General features: G+C 33.4%; 1 long non-coding RNA gene across 1 annotated transcript in view; it reads left to right on the top strand.

Moving 5' to 3' along the window:
• Nucleotides 1–3,773: 3,773 nt before the first annotated feature.
• LOC126380899 (uncharacterized) overlaps nt 3,774–17,364 on the top strand; it is a 48,477-nt gene continuing 34,886 nt past the window's right edge. The window contains exons 1-2 of the long non-coding RNA XR_007568576.1: nt 3,774–4,077; nt 13,246–13,299. This is a non-coding gene — a long non-coding RNA (uncharacterized LOC126380899). The remainder of the gene's footprint in view (nt 4,078–13,245; nt 13,300–17,364) is intronic.

Raw genomic sequence — 17,364 nt, forward strand, 5'->3', positions numbered from 1 at the left:
TATTGGGACAGGATGACCATCCGCCAATATGAGATGAAGCTAGATAATCAGTATCGAGCCAGCGCTGCGACTTGGATAGTCAGGTTGGATTGCCTCCTCCTGATGAGCGGTTGTGCGTGGCGATGCTTTCGAGTATGAAGACTCTAGCCGATGCCATATAATCAGTATTGTATGGTATGGGTCAACTTTGTCCTCTTGTGTTATAATGTAAATTTATTATGACCCACTCTGGACCTATCAGCTCATTGTGGCTTATTAAGTCATGTAAATAATACAATTAATTACTAATTTGAATTGAATTATAAAAGTCTGGATACCATGAGATGAAGGTAATGGTATTGATAATGGCTTTTGAATAAACTTATATACTCTGAATCTGTGTTGTTATTTCACCTATGTGACTTAACATGACTTCTTATATATTTACTTACTTACTTGCATTGTCTGGGCCTGCCTGGCTTGATTACACTGATATACAAACCAATTCAACACAATTTATTTGTGTTATTTTACTATTCTTCTACCTGATAATACCTTAATGTCACTGCTGCTAGTTTGTGACATACCTAACTTTACAACCTATACCTTGTCCAGGGGTTTACCTGGCCTAATTTCACTATGCAACTTGTTTGCTTACTAACATGCAATATTATTGCTATAATGCATTTATGCATAACAATTACATCCAGTTTGACTGCATATATTCTTGTGATTCATGGTTGGTGTCATATTCATGACCATCCATCTCACAATCATACTTATTCCTATGGCTGGTGTTATTGCAATGCCGCTGAAGCCATAGTAGGGACGTTAGGGACATTTTTGCTTAGTATACTCGGGGTCAATCCAGTTCGGTAGTCTCTGCTTCTGTTGATCCTCTTGCACTGTGGTGTATTGAGGGGAGGACAGTGATGAGTAGCTGCGTATTGCCTTCGGTTGCTAAGTCGCTCATTCGTTTTGTTAGGGACCTTTTGCTTAGTATATTTGGGGTCAATCCAGTTCGGTAGTCACTGCTTCTGTTGATCCTCTTGCACTGTGGTGTATTGGGGGGAGGACAGTGATGAGTAGCTGCATATTGGCTTCCGGTTGCTAAGTCGCTCACATACTTACCTTTTTGCGCCATGGCTATGGTGCTAACTATGCATCACAATGAGTTGTGTTGTTAGATTGGATGTAAATCTGTCTAACTTAAATAATTTTATTACATATGTGAAATTGGTGTTGGGAAGCTCTTCCCTTTACCTACCAACTATTTACCTAATGCTCCTGATATGTCACATTTTTGTGCTTATCATTCCATAAAAACCTATATGTTTCTTTCGGAGAGGGGCCTAAATCAGGGTAGGGCCTCATTCGCCGGTGAGCGTGGTCGGGGCTCGAAACGGCACCCTATACTATTACATTGTTGGTATGGTATTTTAATCCTTTTCCTGTGTTCCTGGATCTTTTACAATAATAAAACTTAATTCCTAATCATATTTGAAATAACTAACTAATTTCTTACCTTCTTGTAAGTCTCTCTTGTTTAATTATAAGCTTTAATCAGTGTCATTAAGTTTAGGTTTGCTTGGCGTTGATTTGACTGTTTTTAAACTATAAATACTTATAATATCTCACATCCCATTGCCCTATTACTTAGATACTTACTTGACTTTCTCATATACCATAGTGACATAATTATAACCTATTTTTATTGTTATTAAGTATATATGTAGTATATTAAGTTAGTATTATTCTTTATTTACATGCCCTCAATAACATGCATTCATATCTGACTCAGCTACCTTCATATAAAAGAATTTGAGTTACTACAAAACACAACATAAGGTCCTACCTTTATACTAGACGATCACAACAATAATAATGGCCATTTTAATCACTTAATTTGACTATAACCCAGGGTCGAATCCTGGTCAGTTTAGTCAGTGGAGTTGAGTGTGTGGGGTTTTTAAGTAATATATGTAAGGGGGGGTGCGTTACAATTTGGTGCCGTGACCAGGATTATGAGGTCTCAAATGCTGGGAAAAGATTGGATGTCTTGGGGGCGTGAAATTTGATATGTACGTGTATATAACTAGGGGTTTATAAAGATGTGAAATGTTTATGTATGTGTAATCTAGGGAGACATAAAGATGTGTATGTATGGTTAAAATAAAGTGGGGGCGTGAAAATGTACATGTATGTATGTAAAACTATGGCTTATAAATGTGTGAAATGTTTATGTATGTATTAATGTAACCTAGGAAAGGCGTAAAGCTATGTATGTACATCAATAATGATGTGGAGGCGTAAAGTTATGTATGTACCTCAAGAATTATGTGGAGAGTAAAGTTATGTATGTATCTCAAGAATTATATGGGGGCGTAAAGCTATGTATGTACTTAGAGAATTATGTGGGGGCGTGAAGCTATGTATGTATCTTAAATGTCCAGCAGGGGCGTTCTATTTTTGTGAATAGTAAGGGTCTGAGACTAACCTGCCAACCCTGATATCATAAAGGGGTGAAGTTTGTGTTAAAACGGTTCCATCTTATGGTTTAATTATCAATTATTATAAATAAGAGACTGGTTATCATCAACATTTTAATATTATTTAATTTTATAATAAGTACAGGTGTCATATTCTGCTTGCTTTTATTTATTATTATTTCACTTTAATTTCACTGTGTATGTTCATATAATTTTTGTTTTATCTCACTGTGCATGCTTATATTATTTTCTATGTGTCACTTTCAGTATCCTCTTACTGTGGCCTAGACACCTTTAGCCTAACCACGGTCACATGAGTCTGTGTGATTGGCAGTAAGAAAATCCTTCCTACACCTTCTCCTTTCCACTATCCGCCTGTTGCCTTAGGTCTCATGGTGCAGGTATCCCGCCCTATGTATCTATTTATATATTTTCTGTGTAGGTATGTCTAGGGCTAGGGCTGTAGGACGATAGGCAGTTTGACTTGCTAGCATTGTAGGGTTTCATTCTTGCATAGTTAGGCAGGGCTATATTATCATTCCGAAGCTGTAGGTTATGTAGAAACATGCGCGTAACTGAAAACAAAATAAAATAGCATTGTAAGCGTGTTGTGAACAAGATGCAAGTGAAGGTTTTCCAACGTACAGACGTATTATTTTAAGTAACCAAACTTTTATAATTACCTTGTGTCATCTTTTATATGTTTTTACTAGGTAGAATCTTCTTATTTACGATGATTTCTTTAATAATCACGACGAAATAATCGTATTACAACAGATGGTTCTCTCCAGTTGTCAATCTGACATTAAATTTGTTTGTTTTTGGTTCATCTAAGTACGTAGACAAGGATCATCTTACATACAGCCTTGTTTTAGGTTCATACTTTGACAAAGGCAAACATTTTTTATTAAATAAGCGTGTTTATTTAGTATTTTTATAGATACAATTTATCTAAAGCTATAGAATGTAATTGGCGCGTTTTGATGTAGGTTTATCTTACTTTTAATAAAAATATAATAAAATAATTAACAAAATCGATCGATCTAAACTAAAATCGATATTAATCGGTTCGTGTATAGATGCTTTATTTTGCCTGCCATCTGGTGACGAGTAAGAGTATTAGTTTGACATTTTATTAGATAGACTTCGCATAGAGTCTCATATCGACGGACAAATTATTAGTTCCGTTGTTCACCGTTAGAGAGCGTTGATATGTATTATTTAATTGTTTTGTTTTGTTTTTTTTTATCGTATTTTTTATTTTTATTTTATATAATAAGTTAGATTAAAATTAGATAGGGATTTTAAATGTTTTATTTGCTTGTTATTGTATGTTTAGTTTATTAACGTAAACGTGTTGATGACCGCGGTTGTGATACGCGGGTAATTTAAATAGGGTTATTGTTGACCAAGGTAGGTAATTTAGCTAGGGTTAGTGTTGATCAAGGTCAATAATCGGAAGGGTCAATGGTCGGGGTCATTGATCGGTTTATTGGTCAAGGTCATTCATACCGGGTCATTGACACGGGGTCATTGATCGGTTTTTTTGGTCAAGGTCATTGATACCGGGTCATTGACACGGGGTCATTGATCGGTTTTATTGGTCAAGGTCATTGATACCGGGGGTCATTAGTCGAGGTCATTGATAGAGGTCAGGGATAAGTGGTCGTTGACCGGATTATAGGTTAGGTTATTGACTTGACCTACTTCCATTAGTTCCAATGTTCTCTCATAGATGGCGCTAGTAGTTTTGAAATCTATCTTTATGTTTAGATTTAATTGAATTTGATAGATTTAATTTAAATAATTTTAAATAGTTTACTTTTGTTTTGTTTATTACTCAATTATTGAGTAATTATTTATTTATTTTTGTTTTTTTTTTACGTTTTTATTGTTATTATGGGAATTGTTATAAGAGATATTTATTAAATTTATTATTATATTCAGCAAAGGTTTAATTATTAAAATAATTAGTATATTATTAATTATTATGGTTATTTAATAATATTATTGATGTATAATTATGATATATATTTTTTTTTATATATAGTAATATTTTGACATCACGCTCGTGTTCCCAAAGGAGTAAGCAGTAGTATATAATATTATGTATTTATTTTTATTTTATATCTTATATTTAGGTAAGTAATTAGGAAACATTTTTAGTATACCTGTATACTTACATGACTGTACTTGTATATCATTATGGTTACAGTATTTTTTAAATAAAGTATTATATTTACTTATTTGATTTTCAAATATCGCTATTATTTTAGTATTTATTTACTCTTGAGGGGAGTTGACGGTCATTCCTGGGGGGAAATTAGATAAATTGTCATTGTATATAAGATTTAATAAAGGTTGAATAAGATCTTCTTTTGGAAGTCTTATTATAGTAATATGAAAGTTTGCTTTATTTATTTCTCTAAGGCTAGCTTATTGTGGTGTTTCTTTTTATTTTATAAATTATCACTACGATAAACTACGTAATAATTTAGGGGGCGATTGTAACAGAACGCACCACAATAATCGTCGCGGATGGAGTCATCTAGTTTATTTTCAATAAACTTTAACGTACATCAATAATGTGTACAAATATTTGTCTAAAAGTTAGTACTTAACTGTAACTAAAAGGTTTGGCTATGGGGTGAAATATTTTTTCGACATTTATTTATTATTTTCGTCTTTTTTTGAATTTATATTTTTATTATTATAATATTCTTTTGTTTTTATGACTTTAGACAGGAAAAACATAATTAGAACTTTGAGAAACATGTAGGCTTTGTTTCACCTTTAGGTTTCATAATTTCATAGATCTACAAACAAATGGAATTCAGTGGTCTCTGCTTGTCCTGGTGGAAGGTAGGCGTGAGTTTATGTATGTGTGTATGTATGCACAAACCTATATGGAAGTGATAATGATTTTTTAGTGATTATACCATTATGTAAATACTTATTTCTTAATTCGAATCTAGTGTTTCTATAAGGCAATTTTTTTATTATTTTTATAAATTTAACGCCATCTATTAGGGAATAGATTTGGATAAGTGCGTCTACTCGTACATAGATGGAGTGGGAAAAGGACTGACATTTGTGAAAAGCAGGACTTCATTTCTAGGCAGCTTGATAGCTAGAAGTCATTGTAGTACCATAGCTTGCCAATAGATGGAGCTGTACGATATCAATAAAAATAATCAACCAGGGTATTATTAATGAAACATACTATTTTTCTCCAAAACTGCTTTATTTAATATTGATGCGCATAATTAACAATGTACCTTTGATGTGAGAAACAGTAGCGTGCTTGTAGGCTTAAATCTTTCATCTTGCTAAATCTGTCCGTCATTCACATTTGTTTTCCCATAATTTTTTTTATATTCTGCAACAGATTCCAGGTTTGGAGTAGATATCTGTCTCTACTGGATCTTTGGACGATTCTGAAAGTAATTCATAACTGAAATTAGGGGTAAATTTTATGTAAGAGCATAATCACTGTCTAGTACCTACTAAGACGATGACTTGCATTTACTTATTGTTTCTACAGATATTATTTATGACTCACAGGACTCTAATAAACTAATAAAAACACGTAAGTACAATAGGAGTAGGATTCATTTTTATTCTCAAAACAATATGAAGGGAGATCAAATCTCATCATGAAAGCCAGTTTTAACCGAAACCGTTTTGCTAATAACTTTATATTTTATTTATCAGTCCAGAAACTATTGGTTGATTTCATGTCTGGTAGGTATGTAATTTACTAATTATTATATTACTCATCAATAAAACAAGGTTGTTAGTGACTGAGCATGTGTAGGAATCTAAGGAATATTTGAAAAATTTCATCTGTTAATATCTCATTAAATCCTAAACAGATTCAAATAATTCTTGTAGTCCTGATAAGAACTATCTCCCCACACATGGAGTTAAGTAATAAAATTTGGCTTGATTGCTGTTTGATAGTTGAAATTATCGTAACAAAAATTGGAATAAATGGTTGAAACAGTGACTTTTTGCACTACGAATTTCTCTATAAAATACTTAACGAATACAAAAGGTATTTATTAATTTCTTACCTGGTGAGTGAATATTTTATAGGATACATTATAAACATCGTCAAGAAGTCTTCAATCTTACTAATTATTGTAGCTAAAACCCGTACGTTGCATCTTATTTTGTCTTCCTTCCATTATGTTTCCCACTATTCTGTAGTCGTATTAAACACGATCTGAAAGGTTTCATAATTATATTTAACACATAAGTACACTAATTGTCCAAACAATACAAACCACACTACTTGATTCAAGTGTTTTGTTTAACTGTGAGAACGAATGAAGGATATGTTCAGTTTACGTCACAGGAATACATAGATTATAAAAAGGTATACGAAATTTTAGAGTTTGTTAATTAGGATTTGAGATAGGGATGTTATTTTGAAAGAATATGTACGAATTTATGGAATAAAATTATTTAAAATACAAAAATAGACATTAGGATAGTTTGAATTTTCGCGGGAGTAGCAAGCACCTAAAGGGTGTCGATGTAAAAATATATGAATGAAGGGTTTTGAGCTGGTATATTTTACAAAATTGAAAATAATAGCTATATTACGTAGTATTTCTTGTTGAAATTGATTTATAAAGCATACGAAGTTCGTACCTATCGTTTAAAATATTATTCTAATTTTTTAGAACTGTAATTCGTGAAAATTGAAAAAATCATGGAAAAAAAAGTAAAACTAAAATAATGCCAAGTGTGAATCGCATTATTTTAAGGGGTTCCGTGCCAACAATTGAAAGAACATTTAGTGAACAAAAACATGAACGTGAGTTGATCGTGAATTTTATATTGCTAGTATGTTGTCGTTGTTAATGACAAGCCAAAACATGCATTGGAGGATCGGGTTTGTAGAGTGGGGGATCTTTTTAAATGTTTGATTTATTGTGTTTCTTTGAATTTGTAGTTGTGATGGCAATGGAGATGCATTGTTTTTGAAAGTTTCAGCTACCTAATTGTCACAGTTTAAGAGATATAGAGGAATTTAGGTATTATTCATGGTTTTTGTCTCCAAAAACGGAACCGTTTTTGGATTGTTGACAAGGTGTTGTATTGTACGCGTTTTAGACCCTAAAATAGAACAATCCAGAAGTCACGCCACTTTTCGCGTACACAGAGAAACAGCCAATAAGGTTGAGGAGCTTGGTTTGTGTAGATTATGTAAATTACAGATGTGTGCGAGAAACGTCAGGCAAATGGTCGAGCGAGTGTTTGGCTTTTTAGAAATTCTACAAAATTGGATATATTTTTTATCTAAAATTCTGCAGTTCTGATTTGATAAATTAAATAGAATTTGATTAAATAAATAACATCATTAGTATTATAGTCTACTTAAGAATAAAAATAAAATTAAATGAATATTTTTATGTCAATAAGAAGTATGAGATTTTCAATAAATACCTCGATTGTCAATGTCGGGTAAATGTCATTTGGATGTTTTTGAGGCGCGAGTGGTAGCAATATCGCGATTGCCTGAGAGATGAGACGGAGCATAACGGGTATAAAAGGGGTTTTGCACGATTTTTTGAGGAACTTCGTTGGTGACTACGACAGCAGGAGGTGCTGCCGGTTTAGGAATTTCAGGTCGGACTAGAGTTTCTGTAAGTTGGTAGGGATCCGTTCTGCTGGATTACCAGCTGTCGCGACTTTTGAGAGCTCCGTAGCTCAGGATTACAGTGCGCGATTGTTATTTTGTCAAAATATGTAAATTTGCTCTTTAATCAGCTATTCGAACCTTCCGTGGTGTAGCTGATCGTCTACCGCGTTAGAATAGGGATTAGAATTAGCTTCCGTGCGTAGATTACGTGAAATTATGTAGGTTTTGTCCGACAAAAGTCCGCGGAGTGCGCTGTAGGGACCTTGTTAGGTTTTAAAATAGGAAGTGTGGTGTACTAATTACCTTTTTCTTACAGGCATCGTTGGAAACAGGTCTGAGATCATCAGATCTCAGACGACAGGTACAATTTTACGCTAAAGATAGGGCCCGATAGGAGTAGGATGTGTCAAAAGTGTGTAGGGAAGCTTGCGAACGTAGGGATCATGTGCTGTTTGTGATTGTTTACCTTTGTTTGTGTTTTGTTATTATTTATGTTATTTTATGTAGTTTATGTATGTTTATCTATTTAACTTTTTGACTGACATTTTACTGACGCGTAGGGAATGACTGCTTGCGATATTCTGACTGGACTTTATTTTTCTTATTGGTTATGTTCGGGCTGTGTGTCAATGTTTACAATGAAAATTGTACATATTGCCGCATAGACTGAACAAAATATGTTCTCGTAGTTCTGTGTGTTGCGATTCGCATTTCGAGGTAATATAATTATTGCCTGGAGATGGGGAGATCAGTATGCAGAATGAGGTATCCTTGTTTTAGAGGTAACCTCATGGATTTAGATTTTTACTTTATACTGTGAACCTAGACTGTTGGTCCAGGTTGGATTGTAATCTTGCTGTGTTTTATTGTAGTTAGAATTCCCCTGAGGATTCTATTCGAAAACCAATCTGAAGTTACACAGGGTGAACCTTTATGGTTTACGGCCTGCTACCTCACTGTGTCAATGTAGAATAATTGTAGGAACAGTTGTTGTTACCACTGTAACATGGTTCTGGATTGTTCTATAGTGGTGCTTTGGGAGATACAGCTATCTACAGGAGTGGGGCGGTGAGATATTATTATCCATGACCTTCTTTCTGATATTGGGACAGGATGACCATCCGCCAATATGAGATGAAGCTAGATAATCAGTATCGAGCCAGCGCTGCGACTTGGATAGTCAGGTTGGATTGCCTCCTCCTGATGAGCGGTTGTGCGTGGCGATGCTTTCGAGTATGAAGACTCTAGCCGATGCCATATAATCAGTATTGTATGGTATGGGTCAACTTTGTCCTCTTGTGTTATAATGTAAATTTATTATGACCCACTCTGGACCTATTAGCTCATTGTGGCTTATTAAGTCATGTAAATAATACAATTAATTACTAATTTGAATTGAATTATAAAAGTCTGGATACCATGAGATGAAGGTAATGGTATTGATAATGGCTTTTGAATAAACTTATATACTCTGAATCTGTGTTGTTATTTCACCTATGTGACTTAACATGACTTCTTATATATTTACTTACTTACTTGCATTGTCTGGGCCTGCCTGGCTTGATTACACTGATATACAAACCAATTCAACACAATTTATTTGTGTTATTTTACTATTCTTCTACCTGATAATACCTTAATGTCACTGCTGCTAGTTTGTGACATACCTAACTTTACAACCTATACCTTGTCCAGGGGTTTACCTGGCCTAATTTCACTATGCAACTTGTTTGCTTACTAACATGCAATATTATTGCTATAATGCATTTATGCATAACAATTACATCCAGTTTGACTGCATATATTCTTGTGATTCATGGTTGGTGTCATATTCATGACCATCCATCTCACAATCATACTTATTCCTATGGCTGGTGTTATTGCAATGCCGCTGAAGCCATAGTAGGGACGTTAGGGACATTTTTGCTTAGTATACTCGGGGTCAATCCAGTTCGGTAGTCTCTGCTTCTGTTGATCCTCTTGCACTGTGGTGTATTGAGGGGAGGACAGTGATGAGTAGCTGCGTATTGCCTTCGGTTGCTAAGTCGCTCATTCGTTTTGTTAGGGACCTTTTGCTTAGTATATTTGGGGTCAATCCAGTTCGGTAGTCACTGCTTCTGTTGATCCTCTTGCACTGTGGTGTATTGGGGGGAGGACAGTGATGAGTAGCTGCATATTGGCTTCCGGTTGCTAAGTCGCTCACATACTTACCTTTTTGCGCCATGGCTATGGTGCTAACTATGCATCACAATGAGTTGTGTTGTTAGATTGGATGTAAATCTGTCTAACTTAAATAATTTTATTACATATGTGAAATTGGTGTTGGGAAGCTCTTCCCTTTACCTACCAACTATTTACCTAATGCTCCTGATATGTCACATTTTTGTGCTTATCATTCCATAAAAACCTATATGTTTCTTTCGGAGAGGGGCCTAAATCAGGGTAGGGCCTCATTCGCCGGTGAGCGTGGTCGGGGCTCGAAACGGCACCCTATACTATTACATTGTTGGTATGGTATTTTAATCCTTTTCCTGTGTTCCTGGATCTTTTACAATAATAAAACTTAATTCCTAATCATATTTGAAATAACTAACTAATTTCTTACCTTCTTGTAAGTCTCTCTTGTTTAATTATAAGCTTTAATCAGTGTCATTAAGTTTAGGTTTGCTTGGCGTTGATTTGACTGTTTTTAAACTATAAATACTTATAATATCTCACATCCCATTGCCCTATTACTTAGATACTTACTTGACTTTCTCATATACCATAGTGACATAATTATAACCTATTTTTATTGTTATTAAGTATATATGTAGTATATTAAGTTAGTATTATTCTTTATTTACATGCCCTCAATAACATGCATTCATATCTGACTCAGCTACCTTCATATAAAAGAATTTGAGTTACTACAAAACACAACATAAGGTCCTACCTTTATACTAGACGATCACAACAATAATAATGGCCATTTTAATCACTTAATTTGACTATAACCCAGGGTCGAATCCTGGTCAGTTTAGTCAGTGGAGTTGAGTGTGTGGGGTTTTTAAGTAATATATGTAAGGGGGGGTGCGTTACAATTTGGTGCCGTGACCAGGATTATGAGGTCTCAAATGCTGGGAAAAGATTGGATGTCTTGGGGGCGTGAAATTTGATATGTACGTGTATATAACTAGGGGTTTATAAAGATGTGAAATGTTTATGTATGTGTAATCTAGGGAGACATAAAGATGTGTATGTATGGTTAAAATAAAGTGGGGGCGTGAAAATGTACATGTATGTATGTAAAACTATGGCTTATAAATGTGTGAAATGTTTATGTATGTATTAATGTAACCTAGGAAAGGCGTAAAGCTATGTATGTACATCAATAATGATGTGGAGGCGTAAAGTTATGTATGTACCTCAAGAATTATGTGGAGAGTAAAGTTATGTATGTATCTCAAGAATTATATGGGGGCGTAAAGCTATGTATGTACTTAGAGAATTATGTGGGGGCGTGAAGCTATGTATGTATCTTAAATGTCCAGCAGGGGCGTTCTATTTTTGTGAATAGTAAGGGTCTGAGACTAACCTGCCAACCCTGATATCATAAAGGGGTGAAGTTTGTGTTAAAACGGTTCCATCTTATGGTTTAATTATCAATTATTATAAATAAGAGACTGGTTATCATCAACATTTTAATATTATTTAATTTTATAATAAGTACAGGTGTCATATTCTGCTTGCTTTTATTTATTATTATTTCACTTTAATTTCACTGTGTATGTTCATATAATTTTTGTTTTATCTCACTGTGCATGCTTATATTATTTTCTATGTGTCACTTTCAGTATCCTCTTACTGTGGCCTAGACACCTTTAGCCTAACCACGGTCACATGAGTCTGTGTGATTGGCAGTAAGAAAATCCTTCCTACACCTTCTCCTTTCCACTATCCGCCTGTTGCCTTAGGTCTCATGGTGCAGGTATCCCGCCCTATGTATCTATTTATATATTTTCTGTGTAGGTATGTCTAGGGCTAGGGCTGTAGGACGATAGGCAGTTTGACTTGCTAGCATTGTAGGGTTTCATTCTTGCATAGTTAGGCAGGGCTATATTATCATTCCGAAGCTGTAGGTTATGTAGAAACATGCGCGTAACTGAAAACAAAATAAAATAGCATTGTAAGCGTGTTGTGAACAAGATGCAAGTGAAGGTTTTCCAACGTACAGACGTATTATTTTAAGTAACCAAACTTTTATAATTACCTTGTGTCATCTTTTATATGTTTTTACTAGGTAGAATCTTCTTATTTACGATGATTTCTTTAATAATCACGACGAAATAATCGTATTACAACAGATGGTTCTCTCCAGTTGTCAATCTGACATTAAATTTGTTTGTTTTTGGTTCATCTAAGTACGTAGACAAGGATCATCTTACATACAGCCTTGTTTTAGGTTCATACTTTGACAAAGGCAAACATTTTTTATTAAATAAGCGTGTTTATTTAGTATTTTTATAGATACAATTTATCTAAAGCTATAGAATGTAATTGGCGCGTTTTGATGTAGGTTTATCTTACTTTTAATAAAAATATAATAAAATAATTAACAAAATCGATCGATCTAAACTAAAATCGATATTAATCGGTTCGTGTATAGATGCTTTATTTTGCCTGCCATCTGGTGACGAGTAAGAGTATTAGTTTGACATTTTATTAGATAGACTTCGCATAGAGTCTCATATCGACGGACAAATTATTAGTTCCGTTGTTCACCGTTAGAGAGCGTTGATATGTATTATTTAATTGTTTTGTTTTGTTTTTTTTTATCGTATTTTTTATTTTTATTTTATATAATAAGTTAGATTAAAATTAGATAGGGATTTTAAATGTTTTATTTGCTTGTTATTGTATGTTTAGTTTATTAACGTAAACGTGTTGATGACCGCGGTTGTGATACGCGGGTAATTTAAATAGGGTTATTGTTGACCAAGGTAGGTAATTTAGCTAGGGTTAGTGTTGATCAAGGTCAATAATCGGAAGGGTCAAAGGTCGGGGTCATTGATCGGTTTATTGGTCAAGGTCATTCATACCGGGTCATTGACACGGGGTCATTGATCGGTTTTTTTGGTCAAGGTCATTGATACCGGGTCATTGACACGGGGTCATTGATCGGTTTTATTGGTCAAGGTCATTGATACCGGGGGTCATTAGTCGAGGTCATTGATAGAGGTCAGGGATAAGTGGTCGTTGACCGGATTATAGGTTAGGTTATTGACTTGACCTACTTCCATTAGTTCCAATGTTCTCTCATAGATGGCGCTAGTAGTTTTGAAATCTATCTTTATGTTTAGATTTAATTGAATTTGATAGATTTAATTTAAATAATTTTAAATAGTTTACTTTTGTTTTGTTTATTACTCAATTATTGAGTAATTATTTATTTATTTTTGTTTTTTTTTTTTACGTTTTTATTGTTATTATGGGAATTGTTATAAGAGATATTTATTAAATTTATTATTATATTCAGCAAAGGTTTAATTATTAAAATAATTAGTATATTATTAATTATTATGGTTATTTAATAATATTATTGATGTATAATTATGATATATATTTTTTTTTATATATAGTAATATTTTGACATCACGCTCGTGTTCCCAAAGGAGTAAGCAGTAGTATATAATATTATGTATTTATTTTTATTTTATATCTTATATTTAGGTAAGTAATTAGGAAACATTTTTAGTATACCTGTATACTTACATGACTGTACTTGTATATCATTATGGTTACAGTATTTTTTAAATAAAGTATTATATTTACTTATTTGATTTTCAAATATCGCTATTATTTTAGTATTTATTTACTCTTGAGGGGAGTTGACGGTCATTCCTGGGGGGAAATTAGATAAATTGTCATTGTATATAAGATTTAATAAAGGTTGAATAAGATCTTCTTTTGGAAGTCTTATTATAGTAATATGAAAGTTTGCTTTATTTATTTCTCTAAGGCTAGCTTATTGTGGTGTTTCTTTTTATTTTATAAATTATCACTACGATAAACTACGTAATAATTTAGGGGGCGATTGTAACAGAACGCACCACAATAATCGTCGCGGATGGAGTCATCTAGTTTATTTTCAATAAACTTTAACGTACATCAATAATGTGTACAAATATTTGTCTAAAAGTTAGTACTTAACTGTAACTAAAAGGTTTGGCTATGGGGTGAAATATTTTTTCGACATTTATTTATTATTTTCGTCTTTTTTTGAATTTATATTTTTATTATTATAATATTCTTTTGTTTTTATGACTTTAGACAGGAAAAACATAATTAGAACTTTGAGAAACATGTAGGCTTTGTTTCACCTTTAGGTTTCATAATTTCATAGATCTACAAACAAATGGAATTCAGTGGTCTCTGCTTGTCCTGGTGGAAGGTAGGCGTGAGTTTATGTATGTGTGTATGTATGCACAAACCTATATGGAAGTGATAATGATTTTTTAGTGATTATACCATTATGTAAATACTTATTTCTTAATTCGAATCTAGTGTTTCTATAAGGCAATTTTTTTATTATTTTTATAAATTTAACGCCATCTATTAGGGAATAGATTTGGATAAGTGCGTCTACTCGTACATAGATGGAGTGGGAAAAGGACTGACATTTGTGAAAAGCAGGACTTCATTTCTAGGCAGCTTGATAGCTAGAAGTCATTGTAGTACCATAGCTTGCCAATAGATGGAGCTGTACGATATCAATAAAAATAATCAACCAGGGTATTATTAATGAAACATACTATTTTTCTCCAAAACTGCTTTATTTAATATTGATGCGCATAATTAACAATGTACCTTTGATGTGAGAAACAGTAGCGTGCTTGTAGGCTTAAATCTTTCATCTTGCTAAATCTGTCCGTCATTCACATTTGTTTTCCCATAATTTTTTTTATATTCTGCAACAGATTCCAGGTTTGGAGTAGATATCTGTCTCTACTGGATCTTTGGACGATTCTGAAAGTAATTCATAACTGAAATTAGGGGTAAATTTTATGTAAGAGCATAATCACTGTCTAGTACCTACTAAGACGATGACTTGCATTTACTTATTGTTTCTACAGATATTATTTATGACTCACAGGACTCTAATAAACTAATAAAAACACGTAAGTACAATAGGAGTAGGATTCATTTTTATTCTCAAAACAATATGAAGGGAGATCAAATCTCATCATGAAAGCCAGTTTTAACCGAAACCGTTTTGCTAATAACTTTATATTTTATTTATCAGTCCAGAAACTATTGGTTGATTTCATGTCTGGTAGGTATGTAATTTACTAATTATTATATTACTCATCAATAAAACAAGGTTGTTAGTGACTGAGCATGTGTAGGAATCTAAGGAATATTTGAAAAATTTCATCTGTTAATATCTCATTAAATCCTAAACAGATTCAAATAATTCTTGTAGTCCTGATAAGAACTATCTCCCCACACATGGAGTTAAGTAATAAAATTTGGCTTGATTGCTGTTTGATAGTTGAAATTATCGTAACAAAAATTGGAATAAATGGTTGAAACAGTGACTTTTTGCACTACGAATTTCTCTATAAAATACTTAACGAATACAAAAGGTATTTATTAATTTCTTACCTGGTGAGTGAATATTTTATAGGATACATTATAAACATCGTCAAGAAGTCTTCAATCTTACTAATTATTGTAGCTAAAACCCGTACGTTGCATCTTATTTTGTCTTCCTTCCATTATGTTTCCCACTATTCTGTAGTCGTATTAAACACGATCTGAAAGGTTTCATAATTATATTTAACACATAAGTACACTAATTGTCCAAACAATACAAACCACACTACTTGATTCAAGTGTTTTGTTTAACTGTGAGAACGAATGAAGGATATGTTCAGTTTACGTCACAGGAATACATAGATTATAAAAAGGTATACGAAATTTTAGAGTTTGTTAATTAGGATTTGAGATAGGGATGTTATTTTGAAAGAATATGTACGAATTTATGGAATAAAATTATTTAAAATACAAAAATAGACATTAGGATAGTTTGAATTTTCGCGGGAGTAGCAAGCACCTAAAGGGTGTCGATGTAAAAATATATGAATGAAGGGTTTTGAGCTGGTATATTTTACAAAATTGAAAATAATAGCTATATTACGTAGTATTTCTTGTTGAAATTGATTTATAAAGCATACGAAGTTCGTACCTATCGTTTAAAATATTATTCTAATTTTTTAGAACTGTAATTCGTGAAAATTGAAAAAATCATGGAAAAAAAAGTAAAACTAAAATAATGCCAAGTGTGAATCGCATTATTTTAAGGGGTTCCGTGCCAACAATTGAAAGAACATTTAGTGAACAAAAACATGAACGTGAGTTGATCGTGAATTTTATATTGCTAGTATGTTGTCGTTGTTAATGACAAGCCAAAACATGCATTGGAGGATCGGGTTTGTAGAGTGGGGGATCTTTTTAAATGTTTGATTTATTGTGTTTCTTTGAATTTGTAGTTGTGATGGCAATGGAGATGCATTGTTTTTGAAAGTTTCAGCTACCTAATTGTCACAGTTTAAGAGATATAGAGGAATTTAGGTATTATTCATGGTTTTTGTCTCCAAAAACGGAACCGTTTTTGGATTGTTGACAAGGTGTTGTATTGTACGCGTTTTAGACCCTAAAATAGAACAATCCAGAAGTCACGCCACTTTTCGCGTACACAGAGAAACAGCCAATAAGGTTGAGGAGCTTGGTTTGTGTAGATTATGTAAATTACAGATGTGTGCGAGAAACGTCAGGCAAATGGTCGAGCGAGTGTTTGGCTTTTTAGAAATTCTACAACTACAAGAGGGGAAGCGGGGCGCGGTACCGCAACTGACGTGTTTACCTCACGCTCGTGTTTGATTCGGATTTAAAATACAAAGTCGAAGTTAATACACTGTTTGTATATCTAAAAAGTTAGCCTAAAGTACGACCTACAAAAACTTGTGGTTAAAATTATTAAACATTTAGTGACTGTGCTATAATATAACAATTTATCTTTGCTGTGAACAATTTATTTGTACAACAAAGTGGGTATCTGTGCAGTGAGACATTGGAATCGTCGGTTGTCTTGGCGAGTAAACTCGTTCTCGTATAGCTTACCTACTGCTTACGCATCGCTCGCACATAAGTGGTTAACACTTTCACCAGTTACGCTTAACGCTCGCTAGCCCTGTGGTT

Source organism: Pectinophora gossypiella, unplaced genomic scaffold (assembly GCF_024362695.1).
Source record: "Pectinophora gossypiella unplaced genomic scaffold, ilPecGoss1.1 Pgos_30, whole genome shotgun sequence".
Taxonomy (NCBI): domain Eukaryota; kingdom Metazoa; phylum Arthropoda; class Insecta; order Lepidoptera; family Gelechiidae; genus Pectinophora; species Pectinophora gossypiella.